General features: G+C 40.5%; 1 pseudogene; it reads right to left on the bottom strand.

Moving 5' to 3' along the window:
• Positions 1-13,321: 13,321 nt before the first annotated feature.
• LOC120942149 lies at positions 13,322-13,498 on the bottom strand (annotated as a pseudogene).
• Between the last annotated feature and the right edge of the window lie 9,473 nt (positions 13,499-22,971).

Genomic DNA, 22,971 nt, shown 5'->3' with positions numbered 1-22,971 from the left:
TTGAGGGGTCAGGAAGGAATTTTTTTCCCCTGCCACTGCACATTGGCATAGCACGGCTAGTTTTTTTTTGCCTTCCTCTGGATCAACCAGGGAGAGAGGATTAGCTAATCCTCCTTCCCGTCGCCAGCGATAACCCCCCCGATAAATCATCTGTTCCCCCCCCCCCGGCGTTTGGAGACCATGGTTAAGCTGAGATACTCTGCAGCAATCATTTGGGGTCTAAAGCCATTTGCCGCAATATTGCCAGCCGTCACCAAAAAAGCTCTAAGAATTGAGCAACTGTTGAGAATCGATCGACGATCAACTGTCAAAAATTGCAGTCACTTACCCCAGCCTAAGCACATATCATGTGCTTTGATCAACACAAGATCGGCAGTAAAACACCGACTAGAAATCCATGATTTCATCATACAATACGATTTAGACTGCCTCTTTATCACAGAAAGCTGGCTCACAGCCGACTGTAACACCATTCTGGGAGAACTGGTGCCTGAAAACTATCGTATTATAACTGGAAACAGAGTGGGGCAAAGAGGAGGAGGCCTGGCGGTTATCCACAAGACTCACCTCGCGATCACCAAACCAGCCCTTCAAAACCCACTCCAATTCATGGAAACTCTCACTCTGCAACTGCAAACCAATCCCCAGGAAACCGTCCATATTCTACTCTGCTATAGACCACCAGGTCCAAAATTTCTCTCACCTTTGACAGAGTTCATTTCCACTTATACCCTAAACAGCAAACATCTTCTGCTGCTCAGGGATTTCAACCTCTGGGCCAACTCCACACAGGATCCAGTTGCTGACGCCAGCATCGACCATTTGGAACGATTAGGGCTGCAACAACTAGTAAGTGGGCCCACACATGCGTCAGGTCATACGCTCGATCTTATTTTCAGACAAGACCTGGAAATAAAAAAACTGAAAAATGAGCCGTTACCATGGACTGACCACCATGTAATTAAATTCATAATTACCAAAAACGCCCCCTTAACAAAAAGATTAAAACCGGTGACAACGCACTGGACCAGATCTCTGAAGAAACTCCATTCGGAACTCTTCAAAACTACATTAGGGAAAAAAATAAAAACAATCCAATTACATCAAACTGCCACAGAAACTCTGGATGCCATCAACACAGCTCTACTACAGTCAGCTGACTTGGTAGCGCCAAAACGCAAAACCTGAATTCGAAAAAACAACGCCAGCTGGTTTAACGACCAGCTGTCGTTGCTGAAGCAAGAGCGCAGAAGAGCAGAAGCTGCCTGGACAAGAAGCTCTTCAGAGGAAAACCACGCCATTTACAAGGCAATAACAAAAAAATATCACAAAGAAATCTTTAAAGCCAAAAAAATAAATTTTTCCAATGCCATCACCAATGCCCTAAATCGCCCCCATGAACTCTTCAAACTGGTCACCCAGACCATGAATCCAGTCTGTCTTGAAGCCCCCAATTCTGATTCCCAAGAATTTTGCAATGAATTATCGGATTACTTCGTTAACAAAATTGAAGATATCCGTGAAAGCATTCAGCGAAACCGTACTCCCATTAACCCCCCCCTCAATCACTCGCCCAATACCCACATAAACTCACCGCAAGCAACAAAGTTCACGCTTAAACCCATCCCCATTGAGGCCACCAACAATATCATCGGTACTCTGCGAGACAGCACAGTGCCTAATGATATCATCCCCACCAAACTGCTGAAGAAATGTGCCAATATCCTGGCACCTCCTATCACGCAGCTTATAAACCAGTCCTTCAAGGAAGGCAGGGTGCCCTCCCAATTGAAACAGGGCATAATAAAACCCATTTTAAAGAAACCCTCCCTTGACCCCAAAGACCCAAAACACCGTCGCCCCATAACAGGCCTAAACGTCTTCTCCAAGGTAATGGAGAAAGTAGTGGCACAACAGCTGCAACAGCATCTAGATTCCCATAATTTGCTCGATCCTTTTCAATCGGGTTTCCATCCCGGTCACGGGACAGAAACAGCACTGCTTAAAATATGGGATGATGTTCTCGAGGCCGCAGACGAAGGAGAATCTTGTCTTCTGGTACTGTTGGACCTAAGCGCAGCTTTCGACACGGTAGACCACAAACTACTACTAACTCGGCTAGCTGAAGTTGCCAGAGTCGCGGAATGTGATCTATCCTGGTTCTCCTCCTTTTTGGAAAACCGATCACAAATAGTGAAATTGGGACCTTTCACTTCTGAAAAACGCACGGTGTCATGCGGGGTCCCGCAAGGATCCCCCCTGTCGCCGGTACTATTCAACATCTACCTCCGCCCTCTCTTTGAAATCATCAGTAGCCAAAAGCTACTTTACCACTCTTATGCAGATGATACACAACTGTACTTTCGAATCTGCAACAAAAAGGATCATCATCTCGGTTTAGAGAATTCCCTCTCTTTGATAGAAAACTGGATGACAAAGAGTTATCTTAAACTCAACGGATCGAAAACAGAACTTCTCCTGTTTCACGCCAATCGAAAGAATCAACTGGCAACAACTTGGACACCCCCACCCACTCTGGGCCAAATCATCGCCCCTAGCACCAAAGTCAAAAGTCTCGGAGTCATCTTCGACACTTATATGACAATGGATGCACAAATAGGGTCAGTAGTCAGCGGATCGCACCATCTGCTGCGCCTACTACGTAGACTTATTCCATTCATTCCCAAAGAAGACATAGCAGTCATGGTGGGAACAATTGTGAACTCCAGACTGGACTATGCAAATGCCCTTTACCTCGGACTCCCTAAGTACCAAATCACCCGTCTGCAAGTCGTTCAAAATACGGCTGCTAGACTGGTGACTGGGAAAAAACCATGGGAATCAATCTCACCTTCACTGAGATCCCTTCATTGGTTGCCAGTAAAAGACAGAATTACTTTCAAAGCACTCTGTCTGACGCACAAATGTGTTCAAGGAAATGCCCCCCAATATTTATGCGAAAAACTAAAAGCTCACAACACCAATCGCGTTTTGCGATCCACCAATCAAAATCTACTTCAGATACCCAAAGCCAGATACAAGTCCAAGGGAGAACGAAGATTTGCGCTCCAGGGCCCCAGACTATGGAACGCTTTACCAACCAGCATTCGGTTGGAGGAGAATCACCTGACCTTTAGGAGAATGATCAAAACCCATCTCTTTTAAAGAGAAATGGACAAACGAGCGCCCAGAGGCGATTTAGTTTGCATGTGCTGCGCTATATAAGTTTCTCACTCACTCACTCACTCACAACATACTGCATATACTTTGAAAGAAATGCAGAAACTAGATGCAACAATAAAACAATATGCATGGTCCCCAAAGGGAAGAGAGGGAGGGGGGGGGGGGTCTCGTACATTTGCAACGCTCAAGTCCTTAAGCAGGAAAATTAAAAATGTCCTCCGCAGAAAGGGGGGTAAAATTGTTTGGTATTCAGGTTGTTCACTGCCCCACCCCCTCGCCCTGGACTCCATATAATCACTCTCATACCCTTTTCTTCTACCACTAAAGGGAGAATAGTCCAAGGAAGACCTGTGAAATCATTGAACCAGGCCAAAGATACCTATTAAAATTGACATATATATAAAAAGAATCTCTTTGCTGTGGGGGTGCTCCAAGATTAGTTACAAAATGGGAAGAGGGACAGTGCCTAACTGTAATTCTAACCTTTGATTGTAAGCTATGAGTCCTATTATTAACAAGTTTGGTCACAGAAATGTTTTGCCAAATAATGATGAGTCTGAAAATTCAAGATCCTAATGTAATTCCTTATAATCAGGAAGCAATAGAAGGAAAAACAATTTGATGGATTAAAATGAAAGTTAATCAGCCATGGGAGTCAGACTTGTACACATAATAAAGCTGATTATAGGAAGCTAATCAGGTATTATCTGTTCAACATTCAGGCTAGTGTGGACATTGTTACTGTATGATAATGGCACACTCTAGTTACTTTGCAAAGGAAATATTCTTTTAGCTGTTACATATAATATTCCATTTTCATAAACCACCACAACGTTGCATTGGCGTACAGCAGAGCAAAATTTTAAGAGTAATTAAACCTGGTATGCATGCTGATTTACTACTAATCACCCCAATAACTTTATCATGGTAATGTATTTTCAAACGTAATTTTCAGCTGTTTTAAAGCTTTCATTAAAATTTTACCTGGTGTTATCACATTCTGTTATATAGTAAAAATGCTCTGTTCTTCTCTCCTCATAAATACTTCCAGTTCAGTTTACAAGGGTTGTTTTAACACACATTACCCAAACATGATCGTCCATATTTCAACCAGCAAACTTACATGCCATAATGCTGTTGCTGGAGCACAGAGGAACTTTACCCAAAACAACTTGAAAGGAACATGCATTCCACATTAATAATTATGCTACCAAAATACGTGTGTGCTGTAAATTGCCTCCAGCATTGCTCCTGTATCTTCTTGCTGGAGGCTGCCACTTTGCTAAAGCCCAGAGCCCCTGAAAAGTAGTAAATCACAAAGTGGAACTAAACCCATTGATTTATTAGTTTAAAAAAACAGTTATATTCCTGGAATGCCGGGATTGCTAACTATCACATTTGTTTGTGTCCTCAACCAAACTGTCAAACCATAAAATGGCTGGTTCCATAACTAATCACATGTGCGGCACTATGGCAGTTGTATATCAAACAAAGTAAATAATAGGAGAAATTATTCTGCTTTAAGGCTGTTAGCAGATCAGTCTCTACTACTAAAAATAGAGAGCAACTGAGCATGTTCAGAGTAGGGTGAGAATGTGTGTTACTGGGTTTTACACAGTATAATGCTATGCATTAATCTATCCACTGCATATAGGGGGGGCATGGAGAGAGGGGAAGATGCCCGGGCACCCCTAATGGATGGGCGGGCACTGCAAGTGACAGTCATAACCAGGATATACGGTATAGAGCAAGTTCATTTCCACAGTGGGGATATAGACAATATTAAAACTTGCCAGGGGCCAACTCCTCACAAAGCTAAAATAAAGATTTGGCTGTAGATACATTTTAAAGGAGCTCTCTGTTTTTCTCAGCTTTTTTTAATTAATTTCAGTTTGTCCATCCAAAAATCCCTTGCCCTTTGTTCTACTCCACAGGTGCCAACATCTGAGGTTTTGAAAATATCCTCCATGCAACGTTGGGAGCTACCATATTGTCTCTTACATCGGCATCCCCAATAGCCACAGATCTGTCATTGGGCAGCTGGATGCATGATCGTGTGAACACAGCCTCTGGTATGCAGGGAATGTTTGAGGGCATAAGGTAGTATCCATTTGAATATTTGAACACATTCCATCAATGAAGGCTGTAGCTCTGAACACAGCCAGCATTTTGCAAATAATAGCTTTAACATTGTTGTTAAGCCACTATACTATGCTCATGGCATCCTGTGTTATATAAAAAGATGCCAATCTGTACCTTATATAAGAGCACTCACTACACCCTTTGGCTCTCTACTCTGCCCAGCTGACAGCTATAGTGGGCGGGTCCGAGCACTCCCGCTGACATCAGGGAGAAGGGGAGGAGAGAGAGCTGAGCAGTCACGTGAGTGCCAGAAGTCTATCTTAAATAAGGTATAATCTGCATTTTTTTATACACTACAGGCACAGGGACACAGCATTATATAACAGAGGGGATGGCATGCTTATAGTATAGCTATGAAAGCAGCAGGAGGGGAGGATTGTGGAGTGGGTGGAGCTGACAGACAGGGAGGAGAGGGGGGGGAGGAGGGCACAGCAGAGCAGAGAGGAGACCTGCGGCTGATGGAGGCATGTTAACTGACCACGGTATCTGGGGTCAGCAGCCATGATAAACCATGGTCAGTTTACATAGGCTAGGGTATAGCCAGGCAGGATCAGCCAGGTATTTCAGGTTATATGGGGGGCCAAATTACACAGCACAAACACTGTGCTGAATAACATGTTTTAAGGAAACAAGATCCATTTTTGTGTAGGGTAACAAACACTTTAATAGTAAATTCATTGATGGCACTTTGCATTAATGATTTTTTGCATGAATCAAAATAGCGGCGCTTCACTGCCACCGCACCTACCGCCCCAGTGTGAAAGGGGCCTTAAATATCAATATAGTTATGCCAACTAAACACAGTAGTCATGGGTGCAATTCTAATAGCACGGTGCAGTTCTAAAGCAATCTAGACAGGGGTGGACAGAAAAATAATGGAATTGACCTTAGCAAAGCTTGCGAAAGTGCTTGAGCTACAAACACTAAGCAATATCTCCAATAATACAAATAATACATCTACACTATCACTCAAATCTTGTGAATTACTTAGCTGCTGCAAACACTGAAAAGTATCTCTACAACCATACAGTACATACAGTACATAAATAAATAAAGTGTATAGTGCTGTTATCAAATGTGCAAATATACAATAAATCAATGTGCAAAATATTGCTATAAATAAAAAATTATTTAAAGTGCATCAATATGCTGATCAAATCATCAATCTGTAAATACTCAAAATATAATATAGCCAATATTTACGATCAATGAAATACATTAATAAATCAAAATGAACGCAGTCTGATTATTGCATAATTATTTATTAAAATTTCTCAAACATGAAATTGTTTTCTTGTGTTATTTATTTGCCCGTCACCAATTTTGTCAAAATAGACTTGCAAACCTAAGGATTTCACAATGCAGGCTTTGAATCCCTGTAATAGGGATCAATAGGTTCTGGTGAGTGTGCTGTGCCTATTATGTCAGTGAATAATAAGTACAATCTTTTCACGTTGGGGGATAAAACAGCACGTCCTTAAGTGGATTTACCTTTGATTATATTTTGGACATTTTTGTGGTTGCTTTCAATTATGAACATTATATTTAGCACATATACTGCACATTGTTAATTGGTGATAGGATTGCACATTCACATTATTTGACAAAAGTATTTCTAATCACTGATCGTTGTTTTGATGCTATTAATCTTTATATGAACAAGTGTAAATATGTGATTAACTGGGAGTGTGGTTTCAACATATTCTATTTACCATCTAGGTCTAAATTAGCCTTAAAACAAGCAGCTCCAAGTATAAACTTAACACAAAGTATATAGGTTCATATTAACTTTTTATTCACCACACTAATTTGTTTTTTCACATTGAAGGTCACTGTGCAGGTGTAGGACTTCTCTAAAGAGAGCTTGTTTCCAAATGCAGCCCCGAGAGCAGGGCCCAAGTCCTGCGGGAACACGTGGAAACTGAGTTCCTGCACTTTTTTCACAGCAGGAACTCAGTTCCCTTTGCAGGACTAGAGCAGCCAAGAGCAGCTGAGCCTCCCAAGCCAATCCTTCACTAAACAGCGATGCCCAGCTCGAGACACTGTCAGGGGCAGGTGAACTTTAGTAATCCTTTATGTTACTGGCTGCTTCCTGTATATACTTCCTCGATGCCGCAATGTCTCCTGGGAGCTTTTGTCCTTGTTCCCAGGAGACATTGCGGAGGTCTACCATGAGTTATCGCGGGATTTAGAAAGAACTTGCTTCTTTCTAAATCTCGCGATAACTTGCGGCAGACCTCCGCAATGTCTCCTGGGAACAATGACAAAAGCTCCCAGGAGACATTGTGGCATCGATGAAGTGACGGAATACCCGCACACTACCCAATGAATCCATATACAGGAAGCGGCCAGTAACATAAAGGATTACTAAGGTACAGTGGATAGAAAAGAAAAAAAACATGCAGTTTAGTAATTATGCATATGAGCTTATCATTTATTTATTTTTTGGTGGGGGAGTGTATCTTGGGTGGGAATTCCCACACTTTTTTCCCCAGAACTTGACCCCTGCCCGAGAGGATAGGAGTCCCTATACCACAATTATGGCTTGTTTTGGCTCCCTCCTTCAGGTAAACCAATTTGGTACTTAGTAGCTCAGGTTGAGACAAGCCCTTGGACAATGGCCATCATGCCAGACATGCTACATCTCTGGATCCCCCCCCCCATTTTTGTATTTCAGAACTAGACACTTGTTCACAGATCAGAGCCTGTTCCCAATTGTAGCCCTGAAAGAGTACTAAAATCAACATTGTGAGTGGCCTTGATCTACCACTGCAACCAATGTAGGATTTAATGCCCCTTTTCGAACTCTATGTACCCTTATTTTGTTTCCCCAATTTCTGACAAACTGATCACCATTCCTCCTGAAACTACCAGGTGTGTCAATGGGCAAATTTAAATTTTCATTTGAACCAACAACATTATTTCATTGCTTGGTGACCCCTCTAGTGCTAAACTCCAGGGATCAACCAAAAACTCTTTCCATTGGTATCACCCTAACTTTAAATGTGAGCAATCCCTGTCCTTGAATATTGCTTATTAGCAGGATCTCAAATCTGATAGTTTCCATTCAGCAGAAAATCATCCAAGCAGTACTCAACTCTACAAATTCCCACTGTTTGCTCTATGCACCACTGCAGGTTTCCCCGCATCCAATTCCCTTTTCAGGAGATTGTGACCGTCTCTCTATTGAGCCAGTTTATACATCTCCTGTGGATTTTCTGGTCCATTTCAGGTCCAAATTCAGCAAAAAAAAACAGCTGCTAGCATGGGCCAACAGATAAAAACACCCAAAAATAATCAATACATATATGGTGCATGCTATAAAAAAATTACATATATAACACAATCTCAAAAAAATTATAAGCATTGTGACAATATATATGTGACATGGTGACATTTACTAATTCATCAATAAAAGTCCATAGAACTCAAAATCAAATTAAAAAAACAGAAATCAATAGACTATAACAATAGACTCCAGTGTCCTATAAGAGCATATTCCACGGGAAAAAGATAAAACAGATGACTGCATGCATAGGAGAGTCAGCTTCCCAGATACTCAATGTAACAATGTAGAAGATAGCAGCTTACCAGAATGTGTTGGCTTCCAAATGAATGGAAAAATCAAAAGCGCTGTTGGGAAAAACTTTTCCAAATGTATCTATAGAAGTACTGGAAGTCCTAGCATGCTTCAAGTCAAGGTCTTATTTCTGATACATATGTATTAGAACATAACAGATCATAGCAAGATACTGTATAAAAAGCTATTTATTGAATATAAAAAGGTGCACTTACATGTCCATAGTGTAAAACGAGCATTTAATCATACAAAAATGCTGATCAATGGCCATAAGCAGAGTAATGAGCGGCCCAAGAGCGTGGTGACTTCATATTCGGCCTATCCAACGTGTTTTGTCATATACTTGATGTTGTCAGGGGCAAGCTGGGGAAGCTGAATCTCCTATGCATGCAGTCATTTGTTTTATCATTTTCCCGTGGAATTTGCTCTTCTGGGACAATGGAAACTATCCTTATACAGTATTCTATTGATTTCTCCTTCTTCTTATATTTTTTTTAGTTTTATGGACTTTTATTGATGAATTTGAACATTTCACTATGTCACGTATATAATGTCACAATGCTTGTTAATGTGTCTTTTTTTTTATAGTGCTGCACCAAATATGTATTGAATGAAGGGAGAATAATGTCTGAACATCTAGTGTTCAGTCAGAGCTTACAACAGAGGAGGATTTCTCCTAAAAAAAAGAAACATCGGCAGAAATAATACATCATACTAACTATAAGTCATGTCCCTTGTGCTGATTTTTATGTTTTTGATTTTTGTTAATCGTGGACTTTAAGGATTTCATACCTAGGCAAAGGTACTGTTTGTGAAACAATTTTAGTTAAATATCATCAAAATGTTTAATAAAGATAACTCATCCCTCTTGTATGAAACCATTGCAAACACAGGGAAAACTTGTGTAGGCTGGTATGTATTTTTAGCTTCCTTACACTAATATGATATAAACCTTTTGCTAATAGGCATCTTCCTTAAAGTGGTTGTAAACTTCAGACTTGAAATATGAACATGTCCCTCTCTAATGTGTGCTTGTCTCATTCCAGAGCACTAATGTCATTTATGTCCACTGCCTCATTCCTCTGCTATTAGCTGGAGTCGCTTCTGACAATTTTTCTGACACCAAGAGGAAAATGGTGATGGGGTGGTAGCTCCAGCTGATCAATAGCCTCAGTTTTGTTCCTATACAATGTGTGAAGGGGCGTGTGTGCCTTCCCTCCAATCAGCTCTCACAGCTCTCCTCACTGATGTAGTTTCAGATCTCCACCCCCTGCTTTTCAGAGCTAGGAGACCCTGTGCAAATTCTTCACTTTGAATGGCTGTGGGGGGAAGTTGGCTGTAGATAAACAGGTTTAACTTATATAGGAGGATTTGTTTCATCTCTGTGTATCACCAGTCACTTCACTTGATATATGTGAGGGTTAACAGCCTCGTTAACAGCAAAAAAGGCAACAAGTTTTCTCTGGTGCAGCTACATAGGCATGGCAAAATGATCCTCACTTGCATTGGTGTTCTGCTTTCTTATAGTAGAAATTTGAATCCAAGTTGTACCAGAAAGACCAGACACATTTTAATAGTCATCAAATTTAATACCAGTCCTTCATCCGGTTACCTATCATTGTAATGCTTTCAAATGCTATTGAAGGGAGCCTTCTGTAATCCCCGGAACATCTTCTTACTGTTATTGTGAGGAATAAATAATTTTTTTGGATTATCAACTACAGAGAGACACTTCCTCTTTTCAACTTTCATTCCTCCTGAGAACCAGGTTTGAGCCCATTGGATTTTAGAGAGCTTCCTCAAAACAAATTGCTATACAACGTTGTAATTGTAATACTTACACCAAGGTCAATCGCTTTGTCACTATTACTTTTCCTGCTTTCTAATAGGAATAATCAGAAACAGGACAAGCAAAAACATGCTACATTATTAAAAACTAGCTTTTTATGACCCTTTTAGAAATAATGAAAAGTACCGAAATACTTCTCAGTACAGCATATTTAAATTTTCCTGGGGAACATTATAAATGAAATATATAATTGTAAAACAAATTAATGATTGGTGCGTAGATCTCTTATTTTTTATTTTACATCATAATTAAAATAATGTTGCTGTTCTTTTATTATGCTTTGGAAAAATCAATACCATAAATATTGATTGAACTCTACCGGCCTCATTTATTCATTTTGCTTGTTAAATCAATGCCAGTCTGTACAATGGCACACCATTTATTATTTTTTTCTGTTTTGCATTAGTTAATAGCAATCTTTTTCTCTGGTTATGTATTTTCATTATGAATTTTATAAGTGTTAAAGACAACCACTTTATAAAGGAAAGTGTAATTTAGAGGAGATACAAATCCTAATGATATGACATTAATATGGCAGCATGTATTATAAAGAATTGCCTTTAAAATACAAAAATAAATTAAAAATTAAAGAAGTTATGTCTCATACCAACACATCAAGCGAGCTTCAAACTGTTCCATATGCATAACGTTTGCACCATTCTTATTGTACTGTTCAGACCTTTGAAAGTTTCTGTACTATAGAGTTCAATATTCTTTTTGTACACAAAATGTATATTTACATTGTCTTTTGCAATATTTATGCCTAATAAAACTTTATGAAACAAAAAAAAATAAACTAATTGCTTTTACTTTTTTTTGTCCATTCTTGCATCTAAGGAATGATGATCTCTTACAGCTTTGTTTTGCAGTCAAATCCTGCCTTCTTTTACTCCAATATTGTCTGAATGGGATTTTTTCAGGGTGGGTTTCCTGTTGCTGACAACAGTGAACCATACCTGTATAATATGTGAAGGGGTTAACCTCAGGGGTGATCAAAGGGTTAAATGTGTTCCTCAGAAGTGTTTGCTGTGTGGGAGGTGCTTTTACTGTAGCAAGGCACATATCTGTGTTCCTGCTAAGCAGGAACACAGGATCACAGCCTTTCCTTGTCACAGAATGGTCATCTGCCTTCTTTACATAGGAAGATTGCTGTCCTGCCTGTCTCCGGAACTATCTCTGAGCGCCAGCAGACATTGCATCCACCAGATGTGCTGATTGGCTCCTGCTGTGTTCAGTCACAGCGGGAGTGGGTATCCAGCGGCGCTCATGCATGCCCCAGACGGGTACGTGATTCTGTACAGAGCGGCTGCCCTGCTACAGTAAATGTACGTGGGGCAGTCAGCATCTGGTTAAAAAAAGTTGTAGTTTTAAAAAGACCATGTAAGCATTTAACTTCAATGTAATTCCCTCCCATTAAAGAGGAACAAAGATCAACATGAGTGGCCATCTGGAGCAATATGGTGACCACAGAGGGTCAGGGGGTTTTATTGATAGCTGGGGGTGACAGATCACTCTTAATTTGTCCATATTTTTTTTTTTTTTTTTTGAAAAGCCTATGGCGTGTGAACACACCCAAAAACTCCACCCGGACAGAAAAAATGTGCACACACATAAAGAGTGTTCACAAAAACGTGCAGACGGGTGCAATGTCAAGTGGTCCTCCTGTGAAGAGGGACCCAAACCCTGATCCCCCGGGGCTGTGGTCCGAGCAACCGAAGCCAACACGGACCCAACTTCCTCGGAGGGACTGCCGAAACAGAACCCTCCCAGTACTAGGTGGGGCTCCCCCGAAGGGAGACCCCATGAGAGCAAGTGAACTAACCCAGAAGGCCATGTCCACCCACTCCCAAGACGTTCAGGGCTGGCCCGAGGACCGGCACCCTAATAATCTCACAGTGAACAAAACGTACACAAACAAAAAAAAGACAAAAATGTGACAAACATAGGCTTAAATAAAAGAAAGTGGGGGAAAGGGATAGTGAAGAGGAGAGTGAAAGAAGTGGTCATTGTGATCAACAATGACCAGGCCCTCCGGCCAGGAATAAAAAATTCCTCCGGTCCTAGCCAAAAGGCCCGGCCCAGGAGGCAGGTGCTAAAAAAAGCGTGTATCTGGTGCAGTGACCGTGGTATCTTAAATCAATGTGTCCCTCACACACAGTGATCTTCAGATACCCCTGGACTGTCACGCCAGGGGCACATGCACCATAGGCTTTTCGTTCCATATCCGACTCCCCGACCGGCCAGTGCAGCCCTCCACCCCCGCCAGCAACCCGGCGGATTTGCATGGTCCTACCCCATCCACCACAGGGCATTACCAGCTCATCCTACCGGATCGCTGACAGAGATAGCACTTACACCAGCCAACCAGAAGGCCAGACTATAACTCGGCAAAAAGACCAAGACCAAGCACAGCACCCATCCTCACCAGGAACACCCTTCCAGATGGCTCAGACTCAACCATGGGCCGGCCCCCAGTAACTGTCGGGCAGCACAGCGTAGTCCCTGCTGAAACCATCCTTCCAGGTGCAATGACATCATTGGATTGCATCCACCCTCCCCATGTAGGAGGTGCTTCAGCGCTCCGCTGACAACTGATAAGAACAGATACCACGCTCGATCCTAGCCAAAAGGCTGAGAAGCGACAGGGAAGACACCACGATCAGCACAGCCAGAGTGCAATGGCCGAGCCTCGCCCTGGGAGAACCACCTTCATGATCATGGTGTCTCCCCTGCCAGGTAAGTAACTCTTAATTTGTTCATAAATCCCTGTGATACCACTAGAAGAGGTGGCGCTTCTGGTCTCAACAAAATCTAAATGTCGGACTATTAATCCTGATCCTTGAGGTTAGGGTGAAGAGCTGTTGGGGAAGTTTCCATTACTCCAGGGAATACATTTTTCTGAAAATTACCCTTGAAATATATGGTCAAATGTGTATACAAACATCAGAATCCTTGCAAAACTTCAGAAATTAACCCTAAAAAAATTATAATACAAAAAACGGTAACATAATTTATAGTTAAAGAGGGCATATGTGTGTGATCATGAGTGCAAAGCCACAATAAATTATAACACTATGTAAAGTGGTTGACTCTGCAAGTCCAAAGGGGCTAGTCAGGCTATTATCAGGCAACATCTCCCATTGAATTTAATTAATTATCCTCTTAAAGCACTTGTGATTAAGCAACCGTGAAGAAATACATTACGAACACATTCAACTGGATTTGTAGAGTAGCTCTGCATTTAGAAAGAGTGCTGATGATAAAACATGTACAATGCTTAATGTACAGGTATTTTAAGCTACATGTTTCATAGGCAAAAAAACATCCGTCTATGTAAAATTATAATCAAGTAGTCAAATGAAAGGTCACTAAAATTCCATGCTCCAATAAACAAGAGACAAATCTTCTAAAGTGCAATTATTTCTGCACAATATCTTTCAACACTGTTGAAAATTGATGAAAGTCCTGTTAAAAGCACAGTAAAGCTGTAACTATATTATGCTATCAATAGAGCTTTTTTACTTGTATTATTATATTATTAATAATATTAGTATTTCTACTAGTAATGATCCTTATCACCTTTTGCACAACAAGGAGGACCAACTGGAAATAATTATAAATGTACTCCATGTGCAATACACATAGTTCACTTGATCTGCTGTTAGCCAGATTGAATTATTTATTTTTTCATTTCAAAGGTTATTTTTAAATAATAAAAAAAGGATTACCCTGCCCTCACCATATGGCCCGCTATGAAGAAACCAGTGAACAGGCAGCTTTTAGTACTATCCCAGTCAGCAAATTTTTCCTGAAATTACTGAGCCAGTGAATCAAAAGTAATGGTCCAAAAAAAAAATTAACATAGACACTCCAACAGAATTTTTTTTTTTTTTAAAGTGTTTTATTATCAGGCAATAAGAGTCACAAACAGTGTCAAAAACATGTCACGTTGGCAGTGAATACACATGAAATAGTCGCTAGGGCCTATATTGCGTACGCAGAAAATAAACATCTTGGGCTAGATTCAGGTAGGGCGGCGCATTTGAACGGCGGCGTAGCGTAGCGTATTTACGCTACGCCGCCGTAAATCAGAGCGGCAAGTGCTGTATTCACAAAGCACTTGCCTCCCAAGTTACGGCGGCGTAGCGTAAATGGGGCCGGCGTAAGCGCACCTAATTCAAATGAGTTTGAGGGGGCGTGTTTTATGTAAATGAGTGGTGACCCAACGTGATTGAAGTTTTTTACGAACGGCGCATGCGCCGTCCGTGTACATATCCCAGTGTGCATTGCTCCAAAGTATGCCGCAAGGACATATTGGTTTCGACGTGAACGTAAATTACGTCCAGCCCTATTTGCGAACGACTTACGCAAACGACGTAAAAAATTCAAAATTTGACTCGGGAACGACATCCAGACTTAACATTGCGTACGCCTCATAGAAGCAGGAGCAACGTTACACCGGAAAAGCCTTACGCAAACGACGTAAAGAAATTCCGCGGAGCGCACTACGTTTGTGAATCGGTGTATCTAGGTCATTTGCATATTCTATGCCAAAAACGACGGAAGCACCACCTAGCGGCCAGCGTAAGTATGCACCCTAAGATACGACGGTGTAAGAGACTTACGCCAGTCGGATCTTAGCCTAATTCCGGCGTATCTTGCTTTCTGAATGCAGAAAGAAGATACGCCGGCGCAGCTTTGAACTTACGCGGCGTATCTATAGATACGCCAGCGTAAATCAATGCTGAATCTAACCCCATGTGTGTTTCTCCCAATAAATTCTAAATACTAAACACCTAATCCATGTCTGATACGTGCATTTTTCCCCTTTTTTTTACCCCAAACACCTAAATAAAAAAGACCAACAGGTCTTAGCTTCCAAATATAGGGAAAAAAAAACAACAAAACAAAAACAACCTTATGACAAATGTGAACTAGGAGGCTTGATTTCCATGGGCGTTTTTACAGCCACTTTTTTTAGCCTTTTTTACAGCTTAAAAACGCCTGTCCATGTTTATTTTTTTCTATTTTTTATTTTTTTTTAGCTGGAGCTCAAAAACGCAGCGGTAGCGTTTTTTAGCGTTTTGCAAGTTTTTGAGAGTGTTTGGGTGTTTTTTAGCGTTTTTGAGCTTTTTTTTACGTCTGGCGTTTTTACAGCTCTAAGGCTGGAGCTTCAGAACGCACTGGTCCTGTTTTTTTTTTGCAGCTTGAAAACGGCTCAGCCATCTACAGCTCAAAAACGTCATGGTGGGCATAAGGCCATAGACTAACATGGAGAGCCGTTTTTAAGCTGCAAAAAAAGCTCAGAAAAGTGGCTGTAAAAACATCCAAAAACGTCCATAGAAATGAAGCCGGACAGTTAAACACAATCCCCTTAGTTCCAGCAAGTGTGTAGCATACCCCTAGTAAGAACCTTTAAAAAGTACCAGTACCACCAGAAACTTGGTAGGGAAGGACACTGTAGGGAAAAGAAAGTTCTTAACCCCTGCTACTAAACTGAAATATATATCCTTTGGAATCCAGGCCTGTAAACTATAAAAACCGAGTAATGCTCTGTACACACGATCGTTTTTTGCAACAGAATAAACTCGGATGTTTTTTCCGACGGAATTCCGCTCAACCTGTCTTGCATACACACGTTCACACCAAATTCCGACCGTCAAGAATGCGGTGACGTACAACACTACGACGAGCTGAGAAAAATTAAGTTCATTGCTTCCGAGCATGCGTTGACTTGATTCTAAGCATGCATTGTTTTTAGTGTGTCGGAATTCCATACAGACGAACGGATTTTCCGATAGGATTTTTTTCTGTCGAAAAAATAGAGAACATGTTCTCTATCTAAGACCGTCGGAATTTCGGACGGAAAAAGTCCAATTGGGCATACACACGGCCGGAATATCCAATGCACTATCTTTGCGACGGAAATCTAACAATCGCCGTAACTCCTAATTTGCATACCCGACGTTGTTTTACGACGCAAACTCCCCCCAGCGGCGGCCGCGGTATAGCATCCTAAGATCCGACAGTGTAAGTCCATTGCACCTGTCGGATCTTCTGCCTATCTATGCGTAACTGATTCTATGAATCAGTCGCATAGTTAGAAACAGAGATACGACGGCGTATCAGGAGATACGACGGCGTATCAGGAGATACGACGGCGTATCAGGAGATACGCCGTTGTATCTCTTTTGTGAATCTGACCCTAAATTCTTAAAATATTAACTGCCAAATCTTTTTTTAAGAAGACAAGCATAGGCATCTTTAAGGGGATGTCCTTAATCACACCAATGAGTTCTCTTAGTGGCCTTTCTCCCTGGTTTGTGGTTTTCCTGGTTATAGAGAGAGTATGTCAGCAGTTGTGGTGCAGTTCAGTAGAAACCCAAAGTGTAAGAGCTCATGCAATATTTTCCTTCAAAATTTGATAGGAAAGTGTGGCCCTGTAGGTTGAGAAAAAAAATCCTTTTTAAAGTGCAAATCCCTCTGCACAATGTACATTTGATTTAATTTATTAAATCAATCCATTTGTCTTATTTATAAAATATAAATAAAGAATTCTCCTATTTGGAGGCCTCACCTAATTGTGTTACCCCCTTGAGAAAGGCAGCCAAAGCACAGCAGATAGCATTGTGTTCTTTCTTAGAAATATGTTTCTTAGTTTACTGTTGTTCCAGGCTGATGAATGCCAAACATGTTATGTGTTTTTTCACAAACTGTCTAACATATGTAAAGCATAAGCATAATAATCCATCCCTTGAAAAAATGTTTTGTCAATTTGATGAATGCAGCACTTCAGGGTTTGACATTCTTCTCTAATCAAACAATGAGCGCTTGCAAATAAAAATAATGATTTGTATGTTCTTCTCTAGTTTATTGTTACTGATTGGCAAATACAGACCATGTGTTGTGTTTGTTAACACAAAATAAGTGTCACAAAAAATACAAAATAAAATAATTAATAAATAAATTATAAAGTATGTATGCACATACATAACTGTTGTGTATTGTGGTTCTGGATTCTAGCTTCCTTCCACTGTAACCTCGTAAGAAATCATAAAAACATTGTTTACAGAAGTTGTACTTCAATGTCTCATTCTATACAAAATCAATTTCCCATGAGTCATACAGGGCATTTAAAATAAGACTACATATCTCTTTTGTGTTGCATTACTGCCAAAATGTCACACTAAGGTGATAAATGCTGTCAGGAGACAACAGGTGTTACTTTACTGAGTTTGTCACCTGTAGACAGTATGAACTCAAGATACCACGCTCTTTCTACCTTTTTAGAAGTCTCTACATTGAAATTACCAATAAGTTCTATATTGCAATACAAATAAAATCTCTACAGTCTAGACAATCTATATCAATGGATGTCTACCTTTTCTATGGGCCAAAGTCCAGACCTGATGGATAGGTCAAAGTCAGCTAACACAGTGCTGGAAAAATGTAATCCGTATGCTGAGATCAGTGGATGTAAGGAAGAACGGGATGTAGAAAGAAAATTCTCTTTCACTTTGTTTTTATTGAGAATTCAACAGGAAAAATAATATACATACACAGCATAAAAGTTGCATCTTGAATTACACTAGTACAAAATCTCAACCCACTGTACAAAACAACAACAATAATATGACTGCAGAATATGACCTGGGTGCATAGTCGACTATACAGTAATCCATAATACGGTAATTAAAAATTAATTGTAGTGTCAGAGGAATTCAGTACATGACAAAAGAAAATTAATTATAAAAGCAATGTCACACAGAAATCCATGGCTGTATAGCCAACTTTGGATGAAGTAGAACATACAATGGAGAGACCTGACTTAATTTGTGAGGGAAGAAGTAAGTATCCCCTCCCATGTAGGGTGTTACCATGAAATTAAAATGCAAGAAAAATCAATGGACACACAATGAAGAGAGAAAAAGAAGGGAGAGTACAAAATAACCAGCTAAGGCCTAAATAGGCGAAGAGAATAAAGCAGAAACATAGAGGAAGAGGGGGGAAGGGAGAAAAATGAACATAAAGGTCCAGAGTCAAAGGGAGTAGGATAGGATGGGGTAAAGGGAGTGGGGGTGCCCCAGAGGCATCTGTCAACCTGAAAGAAAGCAGTTACAGTTCATGGAAGTGGGAGGTAATTTGTGATGATGGAAAGTGATGAAGCAAGGCTTGCCAAATGCATCAAAATTTGTTGTGCATGTCATCAAGAATCACTGTTAATTTTTCTTTGTTAAGTACACCATAAACACAGTTCTTAATCTTCTCAAAGCTAAGTGTTTTCCACGTCCTCAAAATCATTTGTTTCATTGCAATAAAAATGTGGGTGGTAAGTCATTACACAGGTGGACCTGGTGGGAGCATGTATGACTATATGATCTATTAATTTTGTGATGTTTTATAATGGCTACAAGCTGGGATATAAAGAAAAACAGGTGCCTCTATAAAGACTGTAAGGGGCTAGAGGACCAAATGAGTGACACAGTATGCAATGTATGAGAAATAGAAACATTTTATAGTTTATTGATGAATAAAAACTATATATCATAAAATTCCACAATAGTAAAATTAAAATAGAGATACTGTAAATTTGACAATAAACAACAATCAAAAACACCAGAATCAAAGAGTGTCTCTGAGTGTGGCCACTAAACAATACAAGGCACAAGACAAGACACACAACAATGGGGGACAAATAAACAAACTTCCGGATGACAAAAATGTATATATGGGTGAGCATGTCACAACAATTGTCATATGTGTCACTATCAATAGTATAATCAGACATGGTCATCCATATAGAGGTCCCTGGAAGGCTTGAGCCCTAGATAAGGGGAAAAGGAGGGTGGGGAAGGGAGGGTGAAGGGAAAGGGGAGGAAAGGAACAAACTAATGGGTCTCAAAAGAAACAAAAAAATGATTGAGGGGAACCCCCCATGCAAAGTCAATATCCCGGTGATGGAGAAGGTATAGTAAACCACATGAACATGACACCGCAAACATTTCAGTAGTAGGAATGCAGAGAAAAGAGTATGTCCATGGTTATTCCTGAAATGAAAAAATGCCCCAATTGGGGATGACAAGAAGAAATCAGGACAGACTTTAATACACCTGGTGATTGTAGGTATTACAGGTAAGCACTTCCTGCTGTGTTGCCACAGTCCATTATAGCCTAGGTATGTGTCCTATATATGGATGCATGATGGCATGAAGGGATATGGGCTGTCAATAGTAAATAGTTCCCTCAATGTCACAAGGAACTGGCTGTCAGTTATACGATACCCTCTTAAGTAAAGCTTGAATTTAGTGCACTTGTTGATCAGTCCATCCCTCGTCCATCCTTCCATCCACGATCTCTTGGGAATCTTTGCTGCTGTTTTAAGTCACAAGGGATTTCCAATTTTATCACGAGATGATAACTACCTAATATTACTTTATTATGTACTGAGGTAAAGGTGTGTGAACTTATTGCACAAACAGCCTCAATTTCAAAAACTGTATGGGTAATGAGTATGTGTTCCCGTTGAGTACAGTTCACAATAATTTTATGTAGGAGTGCTTCCCAAGGGCTCAAGTTAACATGGAGAACCATATTGACCAGTGTATATACTTGTATCCAAAGTCTCCATACTTTGACACATGTCCACCATATATGTTATATATCATCCAGCTTTAGGCAACCCTGAAAGTAATTTGATGGATATGTGGGTAAGCATTTTGTTATCCTAGCCAGTATAAAACCTTAAAAGAGTTTTTTAAAGCAAGCACAATATGAGATTATTTAATTAAAGCCTCCCCCATCTTATGACAATCCTCAGGGGATAAAACAGTGTCAAAGCCATGCTCTGATCTTGAATAGTAGGAGGGGGTTTGCACCCCAGTGTTGTTTTTTCCAGATAAAACAGTATAACAAAGAGATAAGGCCTTGGGTCATAGGACAGGTTTGACATCTAATCTCAAAGTCTGTCAATAGCAAGAAGTGATCATGATTTTTTGTAAGAGATTCTAGAATGTACTGAATTTTGGAGCTAAAATAATTCAGACTCGGGAAGGTCATAGAAATTGTAAAGATATTGTAATGCCCCCTCGGGCTCCTAAGAATTGGGAAGGAAGGCGAATCATAATGCATATGTTTAATGGAAGCTGAAGGCCTGTTATATGAGGAATTGAACCAGGTCGGAAAAGAGTTGACAAGGACCACACGATGTTAGAGCCAAGAGAGTGTATTGATCCCTTTACAAATGTTCATAGAGAGCAACATTAGTTGTTGGAATATCTAGCGTACGACATGGGAAAGAAGGGCCTCTCTGAGGGGGATGAGCCCCACCTGGTCTTTGTAAGTGTTATTAATCTTATTAATTATAGCTAATATTTTAATGTCTATGTTTACTATGGATATCAGATGAAAGCTGGCCCATAATGCTGTATCCTTATATGGTTTAGGCAACATAACAATAGAGGCAAATAGGATATTAGGAGTGAGACTATCGCTATCTAAAAAACTGTTAAACACAGTTTCTAAAAAATGAGAGCTGTGAAGTCATCTGGGCATTTATGGGCCTTCAAGTTTTTAATGTACTTCAGCACCTGATCCGGTTTTGGAGTCGGAAGATAAAACTGCCAGGAAAGTGGTAAGATACATGGTGGATTGTTTGCCCGAAGGTGAATATAACTTAACCAAGTTGTGTTTGAACTCGTCAAGAATCTTAACTGGGCTTGAGGTATGCATCTGGAACCGAGTTCTAAGGTAAATAGTGGAGTGGTTAGGGGGTGAATTATTTAAGTTTGTTGGCTAGCATGGAACCTATTTTATTGCCGTTTGTTTTAAATGTTTGATTTACTAAAACTGGAGAGTGCCAACCAATCGGCTTCCAGGCTTTTTGTCAAGACCTAATTGAACTAGCTAAAGTTAGAAGCTGATTGGCTACTATGCAAAGCAGCACCAGGTTTAAATGTTTAATATGGTCTTGCTCTTTTTTTGTGTTTGGAGGACTTCTGAATAAGACGTTTTCCAATAACTGTCTTATGTGCCTCCCACAGAGTGACTGAGGTGCGCACCAAGTTGACATAGAGATTGAAATACTTTTCTACTCTTGGCTCACAGTTCCTCCACAATGCTAAACTGGAATAAGAGAAAATTATTCATACACCACAAAGAGAGTGGGGGTTTAAACAAAAGAGATTTACAAGTGAAGAGTATGGGGTCAAGGTTCGATCATGGAATAATATTGTGGCAAACAGGACATGGGGAACAAATTGCCTTTAAGTGTACACTTGGTCAATATGGGAATACTGGGCATGAGGAGGGGAATAGTGTGTAATGCCTCTAGCAATTGGGTGGCTTGCTCTCCAGATGTCATCAAGGTCAAAGGTGTCAGCACTACATTAAAGCTCTATTTGTGTAAAAAAATATACAAATTTAATATAGGTACAATTTTGCATGACCGTTCAATTGTCATTCACAGTGTGACAGCACTGAAAGTTGAAAAATGGCCTGGGCAGGAAGGGGGTAAAAGTGCCCAGTAGGCCCAATGGCTAAAGTGGCTCCAGAGACCAGAGGGTTGGTAAGTGGTCATCAGTTCTACCATCTGTGACCTGATCCTCTGCTTCCTTCTGTGTTTACCCAGCCTGTTTTGGACTCTGCTTATTCCTGATAACCCACTGCTGACTCTGGCTAGGGATCTGCCTCTGCTTTCTGACTGCTGTTTTGGTACCTTCTCTGCTTGCTCAATACTGGCCCTGGCTTGGCACAGGATGGCTCTCCAAGGGGGCGCGCCTCAAGTAGGCATCCCACATCCCTCCACCACCCCCAAAGGGAGGCAACTCAATGAGCCAACGGTGAGCTAACCACATCTACAAGGGTGTGGTCTAATGGCATATGCACTGATATAAATGCATACAAGGTACATTATATCAAGCAACTTCATATTAACTGAGTACAAATTTAAAAAATGAAAAGAAACAACCAAGAAGTTCTCAAAGAAAGGCAAAAGTCGCAGTAGCAAGGTTAATCAAAGTAGGACTCACAGAGGCCAAGAAGACACAACTTACAGTTCATTGACCAGAATATCCAGATTGGCTAATGTAGGGATCAAACAAAGGAGACATGAGCAGTATCATCCACAGTGATGGATGTCTCACAGGGGTAATACAGAATGTGGGATACTCCCAGTAGGATAAAGCCTTCCTTAGGTAAAGTAAAGAGGGAAAGAGGATTG

This window comes from Rana temporaria, chromosome 5 (assembly GCF_905171775.1).
Source record: "Rana temporaria chromosome 5, aRanTem1.1, whole genome shotgun sequence".
Lineage (NCBI taxonomy): Eukaryota > Metazoa > Chordata > Amphibia > Anura > Ranidae > Rana > Rana temporaria.
This window is presented reverse-complemented; position numbering and strand designations above follow the sequence as displayed.